Source organism: Corvus moneduloides, chromosome 1, assembly GCF_009650955.1.
Source record: "Corvus moneduloides isolate bCorMon1 chromosome 1, bCorMon1.pri, whole genome shotgun sequence".
NCBI classification, from domain to species: Eukaryota; Metazoa; Chordata; class Aves; order Passeriformes; family Corvidae; genus Corvus; species Corvus moneduloides.
The window spans coordinates 129104439-129118854 of NC_045476.1; the positions used below are offsets into that span (position 1 = coordinate 129104439).

General features: G+C 36.3%; 1 protein-coding gene across 5 annotated transcripts in view; it reads left to right on the plus strand.

Annotated features, from left to right (window-relative positions):
* C1H8orf34 (chromosome 1 C8orf34 homolog) overlaps positions 1–14416 on the plus strand; it is a 152306-nt gene that overhangs the window by 100986 nt on the left and 36904 nt on the right. The window lies entirely within an intron of this gene.

Sequence of the window (14416 nt, forward strand, 5' to 3'; positions counted from 1 at the left end):
GAGGCATGCCAATTTTATCTGCCTGCCTTTGCCAATGGCTGCTCTATTGTGTAGTTTGAGAGCGGATTAGCCGCTTGTAAATAAAAAGCAACCTGTGGTGAAATTAAGTCAAAAGTTTGGCCATATGCCACCCTACTTTTTTCTACTTTTTTCCCCCATTTTTCTCATAAATTACTAGTTTTCTAAAGCACTTATGTAGACAGAGGGGCTTCAAGACATTTTCTGATGCTCTGGAAGCATAACTACAGGCATAATGAATCACTCGTGCAACAGCATCTCTTTAGCAGGGTTGTGGAGCCTCAGGGAACTTCGGCTCACAGCACTGTCAGAGTAGCAGTGACAGGATGGCCTTGTAATTCTAGAGTTTTGCTTGTCAGCAGTGTGGCCTTATGCTTTAAGAAAAGAGCAAAAAGAGCAAACAAGCGAGTCATGGGATTCTTCCCAATTCATACAAACAAATTGCTTATGTTGTAAAATGTTTCCAAACAACTACCTACATGAATGTGTGGCACATTTTTTCATCTGCCATCCGTTGTCCATGGATTAACAAGTAGAAAGGTAAGGAATACAGAAACCTTAAGTTTTCTAAATGGTCGTTCTGAACTTACATAACATCTTTTATGGATTACTATGGAGGTTAATTAAATTTTGAATTCCCTAAAGTAGCTGCTAACAGCAGGGTGCCGAGATACTATATATTCTCTCAATCCTGCACACCAGGGAACAAACAGCTCAGATCTTGAGCTAAACCTAGCAACCTTGGCTATTGCTATTGTTCTTTAGCTGCCTGTAATAAACGATTCTGCCCTCTAAAATATGAGCTGGGAGAGAAAGATCTCACAAAATTCCTTTTGTCACTTCACTTATCAGAGAACGCAAAACAGTGTTTTATTTTGCCTATACACCTTCATTAATTTTCCTACCATGTTTAAGGAAGTTAGTGAAGAACTAGATGATGCCTACCATGACTGATTCTTTTCACTCTAGTTGCAGTTTAGCAGTTTCTTTAAACTTTGAAGGAATTAAAAAAATACACAATCTCATCAGGAGCAAGGGAAATCAAAAGAGAAAAATGGGTATTTCTATTGTATTCAGTAGTGAGGAAGCTCATTTTTTCTTCAAGGCGATAAAGTCTATCCATTCTTTTGGAGCATTCCTTCCTTCTTACTGAGGACACCTTTCCTCTCTTCAAGACAGTTATTAGTACAGTTAGCTCTCCCTTCAGTACCTTCACAGGGTTTTTGTCGGGAGCAGCTGAAGTAGTGGGTACAGACAGTTGCATAGAACAAGTGGCTTGTAAGACATGAAGACAGTTTTCTTCCTGTTTGGTTTCAAGACCAATTAGATTTTCTGTTAGTTAGTAATATGGCCATTGAAAATACTGCTCTATAAAATTAGTCTGAGTGTTTGGATCATCTCACTGACTCAGTTTCTCAGTGTTGGCATTTGTTTCCATTGTAATGACAAAGGCTAGTATTTGATGTAAGGTCATACAGAACCTAGTAGTGTATTAATTTGTTTTAGAAATTATATTTTTGTGTTTTCATATTCGATTTTCTAAGTAGTCCTGTGTGCTGTACAGTGTATATATAAATACTATGTGATTTGATTGTAGACATGTTTGAATACAATTGAAAAAGAAGTCAATATAAGTTGTTATGCATGCTTTTTCTTACAATTAAACAGATATATTTCCTCTTAATGTTACTCATTTTTCAGTTGTACAAAGTGATTTGAAATTAATTGAGCTGTTAATGGCAGTAGTGTTCTGTAGATAATAGGGTTTGTCAAGTCAGATTAGCAAATTAGGGTTGCTGAAGGTATTTTGGCTGTCATTAGGAGAAATAACGACTTTTTACTTGAAATTTAATTGGCAAAGTTCCAAATGTTAGAAAACGTGCTTCATGGCTCAGACAAAAAGTTGAATTTTACTCATGCATTTGCGTAATTGATTTCTTTCACCTTGCTGTATTTTTTTAAATATTTTGCTCTGATTACTCTCCAGTCAATTTACCTTCTATGACACCTCCTTCAGACATTCCCCCACTTTCTTGGGTATATTGGAGCTTTTCTGAGAGAGGTTTATTTAAACAATCAAAGGAGGTTTTCAGTACTAGCTTTAATTAATTTGGCTTAATATTTTGTTTCCCACTTGGAAAGGACAAATATTCTTATCAAAGTTCCACCCTACTTTGTCATTAAAATAGTGTGTAAGTTTTGGACACTCCTGCTTCTAGGATTACATTTTCTTGCCATAGATCGTTAGCCTCCTCATTATTTGAGAATTAGAGTGAGCAGGTCTATGGCTATGTGTAGGTTACCTTAGCCTGAGAAGAGTGCTGGTTTCATTTTGTATACCAAATAAAACCACCTGCAGTAGGGTGCAGCTATATGTCTTATATTTCTGTGGCTTCTGGAGCTTCCTACAATGAGAGCACAGTGACTTGTGAGAAGAATGGACTGAACCAATGGTTTACTCCATGCTGAGATACTTGTGATCAGACTTCATTTTGCTCCAGTTTAGCTCCTTCCCTTTGTACCACAAAAAAGGAATGCCAAATGGAAGTGACTATAGTTAGAGATAAAAACCAACTTTGTTACAAGGCCAACTAAATCCAGTTTATATTGTGGAGGAAACCTGCAATGGTGTTGAGGCACTGTATTTGGGAAAATATTCTCACTTGCCCTAAGTCTCTTAGACAAAAGTACAAATTTGTTTGTGAATCATAAGAAATGAGACTCAGAATTGACATAATTGAACTAGAATAAAACTCCCAAACTTGTAAGTTTTTTTAGAAACTGATTTTTAACCTTCAATCATGATAATTTCACCAATCATCTTCAAATAATAAATAGGTAGATAGTTATCACAGACCAGGTCAGTTATTTTTAAAGAAGATAAAGTTCTCCACCCAGACATCTAGGAAATAAAAATGGGGAATTCTTTGAAGCTATCACACCAAATCAGTTTTTACAGCTTATGATTTAAAAAACTGAAACAATCTTCCCAAAACCACCAGAACCCCAAAAAACCAACACCGCCTGCAAAAAAATTCCCAGAGGGAGATGAGAAATTAAAGGAAGGGTTAATTCTACTGGAGTATAAATTGGTTTGTAGTCTGGCATATAACTGTAAGAAACAGAGAGCTTACTGTTTTCTGTATAGATGTTTCACACACGATGAGCGAAATGCAGATGGATAACAGCTTTAAGAGGTTTTTCAAAAGGGGAAGTAGCTCCCAGAACAATGTTATTCCCATAGCTGCTCTTGGACTACAGGGCAAGTTAAGTAGCATATTAAGTCATCTAAATAAAGGGGTGACATCATTCACAAGGTGGAACAAAACAAGGTTTATAGATACAGAAAAAAGGCTACAAAAAACCCCCACCCTGTATTTAGAAGGTTTGCTTTTTTCTATTTAGCCTGAAAAATTAGCAAGGACACTTCTAGTAAAACAGATCTGTATTTAGATTATTTGAGCAAAATTGTTGTAATAATTCCTTCTTTTTCTAAGGGCACAGTTGGTCTGACTGACTTAAAAAATAGACTGACTCATTCTGTAACATGTTTTTGTGAATCCTTTCTCACATACAGGCAAAACAAATGAATTTCAGGTTTGGCCAATGAATCATAAAACATCCTCACACATTAGCAAAACTTGTATGGGTTAAATAGAGATTTAAATGACAATTTGTGAAAGCCAAACAACACTTCCATATTTCTCATCTGTATTGTTATTTGCACATTGAGCGTTTTGCAAGAATTTAATCAACCATAAGGTAAAAGATAATATTAATGTACTATTGAATGAATTACAGGGGGTTTTCTTTTTCTTTTTTCTTTTTTTTAAGGACCACCCATTAGCCTTGTATGCCCACTGCCATGCTCAAAAGTTAAATCTTGTTCTTGTGGAGTCTTGCCAATGCTTTCCTGAAAGTAAGAAGCTTTTTGTTTTTAATAGCGCAAGGGCTGCATTCATTCTTTTTAACATCAATAGAATACAAAAAAGGGGTTGCATGTGATTAAAAAAGAAATGGGATTATAGAAAACATACTGTGCCACAAGCTTGAAGGCTTCTGAACAAGAATGTTGGGAAGGAGCACTAGTCGCATACAAATGTGGGTTTGAGATGCAATGTTTTAGTTAATATTTTAAGATTAGCTAAAGCAAAAGGACAGTGTAGTAAGGCCTTTTAACATATTAGAGGAATCAAAAATATAGGTATAAACAAACAAATTACATCTATACATTAAAAAAAAATAAATGAGGCTTTTCTTACTGTCACCATGGGATGTGGAGTACAGTTCAAGTGTAGTAACTTGTATCCTTGAGCTGTTAATGTAGAATAAATGAGGTGCTCTGTGTATGCTGCCATTATAGATATTTTTGGAAAACTTAGTTTGAAGAAAGTACTCAAAAATTCTCATGCCAGTCTGCCTTGCCTGTGAAACCTTCATTGTTACCCTGCGCATCATCTGTGAGTTTTACTCCTTTAGGATGTCTTGTCCTCCAAACAGTCTTCAAGTTAGCTTGTTTATTTACCAGTTACCTTTTCTTTAACAATTTGGATCTTTTTAAGTCTGGTTTTCTCCAGTAGTCTCCACTATGTCCCTGCATACCTGGGATATAATCATATAAACTGTGTGGTACTATATGAAATTTAAGAATCACATATTAGTTCACTGCCATACACCACTGGACTTTGAGCAGATCTTCATGACACACAGCCCAGGAACCTACAGGGGAGGAGACAGAAGAATTGAAGGAGCCAGCTATAATTTGTCATAAACTTCAGATTAATGGTGGAAACTATGGAACTGTTGTTTGAATTGGCCCTCATATATCTCTAGAAAAGAACAGGAATTAATTGGTTGGCTGGGGAACTCTATGGTGTTAATCTAGCTTCAACCATTTTATAATCTTAGAGTTTGTATGGACGTGCTTTATCTCAGTATCACAAAGCTCTAGCAATACTAATGAGACTTGAGGTCATAAAGAAGCATTTGGTGGAAAACTTGATAATGAGCTGTGAAGAAAATAGTCTGAAGCTGGACAAGTGAATCTAGTTTAACTATCAAAAGCAGAAAAGCAGATGTCTGTAAATAGGGAAAAACTGCTGTTAAAAAGCCATTTTACTGTATGCATTGTAATCAGACAACACTCTTGAAACTTCAGACAACAAAGAGAAAAATTAATGAAATTAATAACCCCTATGAGTAAGATCATAAATACTGATTAAAAACTACATTTAAAAAATGGACAACGATAATGGAGTCCTGGAAGATTTCCTCAAGTAAAGGAAGGAAGCCTGCTGATCTTCCTCAACTTCCACTCTGCACAAGATCCCTTCCTTATTGTCTATGAATAGTCTGCTCTGTTTGTCATTGTGTTCCCTGAACAGAAACCATTTTCATGGCTGACTTGTGTTTTGAAATGAGATGGGTTCTCCTACCTTGTCCAGGCATGTAATCCCGAAATAACTCTAGAACTGGGGATGGAAGGGTATCAGGGAATGGATACTGCACCATGCAACATCGGGATAGAGGCTGATTAGGTAGGGTGAGAAAGGGGCAACCTCTGGCATCCCCTGTAGATGGCATAGGTCCTGGAAGAAGGAAGGGTGTAACTTTTGTTTCTGGTGCATTTTTTTGGCAGGTGGTCTAGGTTTATGTTCTGCCAGATTAGACTAAGCCATCACAGTAGATGCTTCTGCTCTGTTTTCAGCAGACTGCTGCTGTTCAAGTCAGACTGTAAGATTTCTTTCCCAAACAGAGCCATTCTGGCATCAGTCACCTCAAAGGGGGTAATACCTTGAAAATGCATGCAGGACTAAATGACATTGAAACTCCATGGACTGTTTTCCCCTTATCCTGACCGTATGTTACAGTATGTGCTGCCTGGGTGACATCATAAAAGGCTATGTCTGCATTGAATTCTAGCAGGAAAAGTTCTGCATGTGCAAATATTCCTCAGCTGCTACATGAATTGTCAAAACTGCTCTGTGAAGGAAATCTGCAGATGCTAATTTAAAGGTAGTTCAGGTATGTTTACATGAACTATAATCATCTCTTTAACTGCAGTGTTAAGGGGTGATGGAATTAGGAGAAAACCTGATTACAGTGAATATAAAATAACTGCCTGTTTTTCTTAATAGACTCTAATATTATTATTATTATTAATCAATAATACACAGATGTGTCAGAAAGAATAACCTCTCAAGTTCTCCATATAATCCCTTGCTTGGCTCTGTACACTGTGATGTAATACTGGGGAATGGGCACAGGTAAATGTGTGGTTTTGTACATGTATTTGCATAAAGAATAGTCTTTGTATGTCTGCCCAGTAGTGGTAAGGCCAGTGTAGTGACTCAGTTTCTGGCAGAAATTTCTGGTTTGTTAATTTTCCTGAAATCTGGGAACAAATTACTTCAAAGTACCAAGGGAAAAAAACTGTTTCCAAACTGAAGTGGTTGGTACAGAATGAATGTTGGTGGAAAAATTCTGTGATTAGTGTTCATGTACAAACTTTGAGGAGGTTTATGTCTTCAAATCGTATCAAAACTTTTGATTATATACACATTTTTTTTTCCTTTCCTGTCAGGCATTTCATATTATCTGACTGTGTATTATTTCTAAGTGGCTATTATTATAGTGAAGAAAGTACTAAACATTCCAGATGAATCAGGTCACTATTTTACGTTCTTTTTTCTTTATCTATTTTTTTGTAACCTTAGTTTTATTGGACCCCTTGTTTAAAAGAGTTGAATTTTCCTCATGTTTGTTTGTGCCAGCTTCACAGACTTTGTCTTAAACAAAATATTTTATTTGCATATTTTTCCTTTTAATAGTGGCAAACAAGTAAATTAAACTCCATATGGTAGTGCTTTATAAATTTTTAAAATCTCCTTTCACTTTGGAAAATTGAGAACAAACCCCATATTTTTCCTTTGGCTAGTTGGAACTTCTTATAAAGTAGAAAAACAAAAATAATTACAGGGAAAAAAAAGCTGTGTTAAAAAAAAGGTATATTTTCACTTCGCTTTTTTGATGAGCTGAGTTTGGGCAGCGATTAATTTGCCCAATTTTGATGCATAAATAACGATGATAATGTGTTCATTGTCTTTGGATTTTCTAAGTGCTAAGTACAGCTAAAATCACTTTATCTTTCCCTTCCTGGAGTGGTGTACCACTTTAGTATCCTATTCTTTCAAAACAAGAGAAAAAACACTGAAGAAGAAAGTCATTCAGAAAATATTTTTACTAGCCTTAGTGGTTATCAGAGACAGAGACCATAAATAAATTTTCAAGATTTGGTAGCCTGACTTGCTAAGTTGTCAGAGTAACACACTGGCTTGCCATTTCTTTCACTGTCTTCTGTTTCTTTAGAACATCTTACTGTATGCAAAATGGAGAATATCTGTGTGATTTCAAATTACTTTTTGGGTTCATGGATGACCTCTGAAATGCACAAGATAGTATAATTTTAGTCCTAGACCTTAATTAGTTTCATGGCAAACTCACAATGAATGTGTGTTTTGGAAGAATGGCCAAAGTCTCTCTATTTTCAAAATCTTAACAGTGTCTTGGGAAGGGAACAATGTAAGACAGGAGATTTACATGAAGTGATTAGACAGAAATCTTGGAAAGATCAGACTTCTTTCCTCCCTCTTTTTTTTGCATGAATTTCCCACTTGGTAAATTCAACAAGCAATAATTTCAGTCCTATTGGAAGTTCCACAAAATATTGTGAAAATAAAAATATCATCTGTTATCAAAAATTATGTAAGCTGTGAAGTGACCAGTGTTTTCAGATGATGTATTTCCCTCTGTGTTAGATTTAACAGCTATTTTATTTCCTTATAGTCTGCACATATGGGGTAGACTTGTTGTTTTTGACCTAAATAGCTGTCAATCAGCATAAAAATAATGGAAGACTTCCATTTGTTTGGAGAAGGAGAAGTGTTTACATGTTAGTGAAAATAGGCTTAGACTTGAAACTTGAGCACTAGGTACATAAAATTTGCATGTGAGTTACATCTTATACATACATCTTCTCATGATAAGTCTGGTTTTGGAGATGTGGCAGTGCACCAGTTTTATCTGGAGATAGCCCTGCTGTAACTTAACTGACAGGGTATTAATATCTGGTTTTGGTTATGCAGGAAGAGTGCAGCATAAGATGCTGTGAATTGATGAGGTGTCACTAGAATATCTTTTGTAAGAACTATTGTTCAACAGTACCTAAGGGGTTTTTTTTATTTCAGGCTGGCTGTTGAAAGAGAGAACTGGTTTGAGCAGGTTGGTGCACTTGTGAACATTTAAAAGTGCCATGGAGAAATTCTAACAGCAGATATAAAGGATTTTTTAGATCTTTTGAATGTATTAGTCTTGATTAGTAAAAACGAAAGCAGTAAGAGCATATTTGAATATGAAATTAATATTATTTTGCTGCTCCTGAAAATTATTCTGCTGTCTCTCAATTTAGTGGAGGGAAGCATCCTCTTCATTCTGTCCTTCATTTGTAGGTCTTGTCAAGACATCTCTTTCTCTTTTCCTCTACAAAACCCATTTAACCCCCTCAATAATTTAAAGAGACAAGTGCTTTACCAAGCTTTTCTCCCTTCTTTTCCTTTGCTCTCTTTGATGTGTGCTTTGCAAGCTAATTCTCTATGGCAATGTTTATAGATTCTTTCTGTTTTGTGCAACACTGTGATGTGTATTTGCCACAGCAGTTTCTTCTGGGTGAAAAAGATATAGGAAGGAAGCCAGGAGATCGTGAGCTTGGGGAAGCCTGTTGGTCATAATTTGAGGCTCTGGATAGCGGTTTAATATAGCTCTTAAAGACACAAATGCACACTCACACACAAAACTCTTTCATAAGTCCTAGAAAAAATGGTTCACAGGAGAAAAAAGAGTGTTAAGTCTGAAAAGACTGACAAAGACTGTAATTTTTCTCCTGTGAGATAATGGTTTGAAGCCAGCAGCAGATAAAAGATTGCCATAAGAATGGCTTAATTCCCCATCTTGTAAAAGGATTAGATAATTCAGTCTCTTTATGGATTCCTTACTCTGGGAAATATATTTCCACTTTTGGTTCTCCTCAGAAATAGCTGCAGAGTGTACTTATTTAAAGGCACAAAGACCTGCATTCAGACATTTTGAAAAGGCAAACAGCACACAAAAAAGATTATTTTGTACGCTGTGTCAATGTGTAAGTTTTGCTCAGCAAGTGCATATTCTAGTATTACCAGCTGAAAACATTATGCTGTGCATTATCTATTGGTGACATGGAAACTTTCCACAAAAATCTCCAAGAGTGACTGCAAAATAGTGTGTTTAATTTGCAGAAGGAGAATGGATGTCAACCAAAATCCATTTTTAGCTACTGGTTTAGGAATTTTCAAGTAATTTGCTGTGTTCTAGTGTGTAAGCACTGAGAAATAGTGTCCTTAAGGAAGTGAGTCCAAAAGCAAGAAACAGAGTGTGGTTTGAATGGTATTGGTGAAAATGAAGTTATTTTAGATTAACTTTGTCTTAGATCACGGTTAAATTCAAATGATACAAATGCTTTATATCTCGCATGAATAGAATTCCAGGTAGTAACAACATACTCCTGCCTGATAGCCTTGCATCACCCCTTTAAAGTGGATTTAAAGGAATTATAAATCTGTGTTGGGAAGCATGCTGATTGTGTCATTAAGCTTATATTCCTACGTTTTATTCAGAAATTGTATTAAATATCTGTATTTATTAATGTAGTCTTATAGTGTACTTTTGGAAATGTCTGCCTTCCTAGATAATGTTCTGCAGGATAATCCAATAGTCCTCATGCTTCATTTCTCTTCAATGCAGATGCTTCCTGTATTTTAGTGTATGGAGAAAACAGAAACTATGACACTGATTTCTTAATATAACCAGGTGGCATGCTGCAGAGCTTTTCTGTTGTTGCTTCAGAGGTGGCAGCCACTCTCACTGCTCACCAAATTCACAATCCTCTGTTAGAGGATCCTCCTCCGATAGAGCTAAGACATTTTTCTTCTAGAGTTCATTGATCTAAAAGTCATATAAACTTCTTTTAAAATCTGATCTTCATTAGGAAGGTAGTGTGTGTAGCTAAGGCTGATGAATTTTTCCAGATAAAGAGTACTTTTGCCAGTATATTTTTTAATAATATTTATTTCATATAATTTTATCATTATATTAACCAGTACAGTTTGTACTGGAAAACTGGCATCTTTTTGTCTCTGTACTTGTGAATACACTAGGAGTTTTTCTGGCACAGTTTTAATATTTTTATATTTGTAAAAGACATTAGTACGACAAATGGAATAAGTAAAAAATTCCTGGCTTTATATTTAGGTGCTGAAAAAGCGTTGGATTTTACAGCAGTACAAAGGAGTGCAGAACTTGTGGAGTCAGTAAGTCAAGGTGCATGAGATCAGAATTTGGATCAGTATGTTTGGGAACAAAGAATGAAGTAAACTCACCATATTGTAAGCAAGTCAGGACAGATGATTATGAAGCTTGAAATACTCTTACTGGTGTTGGGGTTGCTAGGGAAAGGTGCAAGAAAACATTCAATGTAACCTAAAAGCGTGTGGGGCCTTTCAGGTCTTTTGTTGTCTGATCTCTGTTGCTATAACTTCCCTGGAGTTATGTATTTGTCCTAGGGAAATTATAACTCAGTATTACAGTGCTATCAGAGAGAGATGTAAGACGTAGATGTGAAGTTTTAAATTACAGAAAGGAGGAAAATTATTTGAAAGCAGAAAAAAAAAGGAAGTACAATAAGTCAAATTTATCCTTCTTCTCATCTCTGACTAAAATTCCCTTTGGCTGCCAAAGGAACATCACCATGTTGTGTGTATAATAAGTTTCTTTTGTTAATAAGTTCATGATACTCATTAATCTTACAAAATCTATATTAGAGGTTTTGATCCAAATTAATAACTGCTTCATGAAGAAACTAACTATAAATCATGGAAGTATTTGTTAGGATTTTTTCAAGAGAATAGGTAACCTACTTTGAAGTAATTTAAGGAAAATAAGTGATTCAACAAGTCAAAATCTCCTTAAGTAAGATTCTAATACAAACATGATACTAATTCTGTGTTTCAGAGAACTTTGTTGCTGTGGCCTTAAAAATATACACCTGTTCTGGCTGATCATGAAAACAACTTTACTGCTCTTTTTGCCGAAAGATTTAAGGATTCTTTACCAAAATTTCCCCTACTTCTCACCATATTCAGCTAAAAGAAGTCAGCTGAGTCTTTAGCAATGCAGATCAAGAATTTTCCAATTAAATACGTGTTTTCAGGAATAATGTTTCACAGAAACCAAAATGTTTTTCAGTGTTTATTCAGATTCAACAAAATTTAGCTGACACAGGGCAGAGCAGAGAGAATGGCTGGAGCTGCAGTGCTCAGACTTGTAATTTCCCCCCTCCTCCTTGGAGAGTGCCCTTTACTGTCCTGGAGCCTGGAGGAAATTTTCTTCACTACTAAAAAGTCAGCAGAAGGATTTGTATTTTCTTGAAATAACAGGTTTTCAGGATTTCTTCTCAAGTTGAGTTTGAGTTTCTGTTGGTGTTCGCCTCTAGAATTTGAGCACAGTTATCCAGCTCTGGTTTGCTATGTTTAAAATTAAAATTAAGTCCTTAGTTGTGCACCAGAACTTGAAGGCCAGCCACATGCACAGTAAGTATATAACTCTCGCCTGTAGTTGTTTATTTGGGATTAAAGAAGATTTTGTCTAAAAATGATAACCCGTCTTCTGGTTCATTTTAGGAAGGAATAGAATGGGATTTTGATTATTTAAGTGACATTTCTGGAAGACTAGGTCAAAATAGCATTAACCTAAATATAATCTAAATTTCTCTGTCTGTAAGTGACAATCACCCTCTGAATTTTATTTGGCTCTATAAGTACAACCTGTACTATACACTAGTACAAGACAATTAATAATGCACATACTTTGGATCAGTAGTCTATACAAAGAACAAATACTAGAGAGCATATATCTCACTATGAGATATCCAAAGCATTTCCATTGCTTGAATTTCAGAATACTTTATGCCTTCTCCTTAGGCTCCGATGTTAGAAAGTACCTAGGCTTGTAATTAAGTGTTTATAATTATTTTTATTAATCCCATATAGTCCTTGGAAGTATTACGTGAACTGTATTGGGGTTTTTTAAATTGTAGTATTCTGCTATAACATCAAATTTACTTTAGTTTCTCTAACTACTGATTTTAAGAACGTCATAGAACAACAGTGTTGACAGAGAGGACAATAATTGTGTATATCTACATTTAGTGCACAGGAGGAGTTCCCAGGTAGGAATTTGTCCTACATCCAACCTTGACAGGTTGGAGAGATGGGCAGAGAAGAACCATCTGAAATTCAACACAGGCAAATGCAGAGTCCTGCACCTGGGAAGGAATAACCCCCCTGCACCAGCACAGGCTGGGGGCTGACCTGCTGGAAAGCAGCTGTGCAGAGAAGGACCTGGGGGTTTTGGTGGACAAGCTGTCCATGAGCCAGCAGTGTGTTCTGGTGGTCAAGTAGGCCAGTGGCGTCCTGGGGTGGATTAGGAAGAGCCCTGCCAGTGGGTTGAAGGAGGTGATTCTAACCCTACTCAGTCCTGATGAAGCCACATCTGGAGTGCTGTGTCCAGTTCTGGGCTCCTCAGGACAAGAGAGACTGGAGGTCCTGGAGCTGGTCCAGCGGAGGGCTACAAAAATGGTTGAGGGACTGTAATATCTCTCTAACAAGGAAAGGCTGAGGGAGCTGGGCCTGTTCATCCTTGAGAAGAGATGAGTGAGAGGGGGCCTCATCCACGTACACAAGTGCTGAAGGAAGGGTTTCAAAAGGCTGGATCCAGCCTCTTCTGGGTGATGCGAAGTAATGGAACAAGGGGCAATAGACAGAAACTGATGCACAGGAAGTTCCACCTGACATGAGAAAGAACTTCTTTACTGTGCAGGTGACTGTGCACTGGAAGAGGTTTCCCAGAGAGATTGTGGAGTCTCTCTCACTGGAAATATTCAAGAACCATCTGGACACAACCCTGTGCTATGTGCTCTGGGATGACCCTGCTCAAGCAGGGAGGTTGGACCAGATGGCCCACTGTGGTCCTTTCCAACCTGACCCATTCTGTGAATCTGTGAATCATATTTTCTAAATCATACCGGCAGTAGGACTGTGATTCCCACACCCACAAGCTTGTTTGTAGTGATAAACCCTGTATAATGCTTCTGCACTGAATCTGTAGAATTTATTCAGAATATCTTTGGTCCTGAAGTCCTTGACAGTTTTCTTGGAAGAAGCGCTACAGAATGCATTTTGGGGTCAAAGAAAATTGAAATGTTTACCTGTAGGCTGTTTGCTTTTGTAGCTCTTGCAGCTCCAACATGCAGCTGGTTAATATAACTTAAACAATGTCCTCTGAGACATCACACTAGAAACAGATATGGGAAAAAATTTTGGCTATCAGGTATAAAATTTAGACTGACATTAAAATAATTAATAGCTGAAATAATATTTTGGTTAAAAACTGAAGTAGTCCATCAAGTGTTAGTAAGATAGTAATTTTTAGGTAACTCTTCTAAACCTATGTGTCTTTCTAAACTATACTTCTTTCTGCTTAAGACTTTTTAAGTGTTTTTCACTGTGGAGATGTCTTATGAATAATATTACTTTTGAAGAAGAAATTGTAATAGTCCAAGTAACAGAATTATTTTGGCACGAAATAGTGTTTGTGACTTGTTGCTTGAGTTTCATGAGAATCTATTCTAATATTAATCTATATGTAAGAAATACATAAATAAGTTTGAAAACTGGATGTGAAAATAAGGTCCGGATATGTCAAACATCCTATTAATCCATCCACCCAGTACCCCAGCCATTTCTTCCTACAAAGCAAAATCATATGAAATGGATTTTCTGATTAGATACATTGAAAAGAATTTTTTTTGTGTGTTCTTCATGCGGCAACAGACCACTTAAATATATCTAAATTCTAGAATGAGAATAATTTCAGTTACTCATGTCTGGTTTGGATTTATTGAAGCTCAGAATGGGAACATGTTATAAAATCTTGAAAATTCTTATGGGATAAAATAAGCAGCTCCTAGAGATTGTTCTTGTATGACTGTAATGTAAGCAGAAAAGGTTGGAGTAATTTTCCTTTTAGTTAAATATAAATGAACTACCAACAGGGCTGGAGAGAAGAGTATCTCACTTCTGGTTCCTGCAATTTTGTGCATATCCTTCTGAGATTGAATATGTGGTTGCAGTAAACATGCATATGTATGTAATGAAGGAGGATGGGTTTTATTCCAGAAGAAAATGATGTGATTTTTGAGATCTTCCTTTTTTTGCATAGTTTTTTCATTTGCAATTTGTTTTCTCCTATT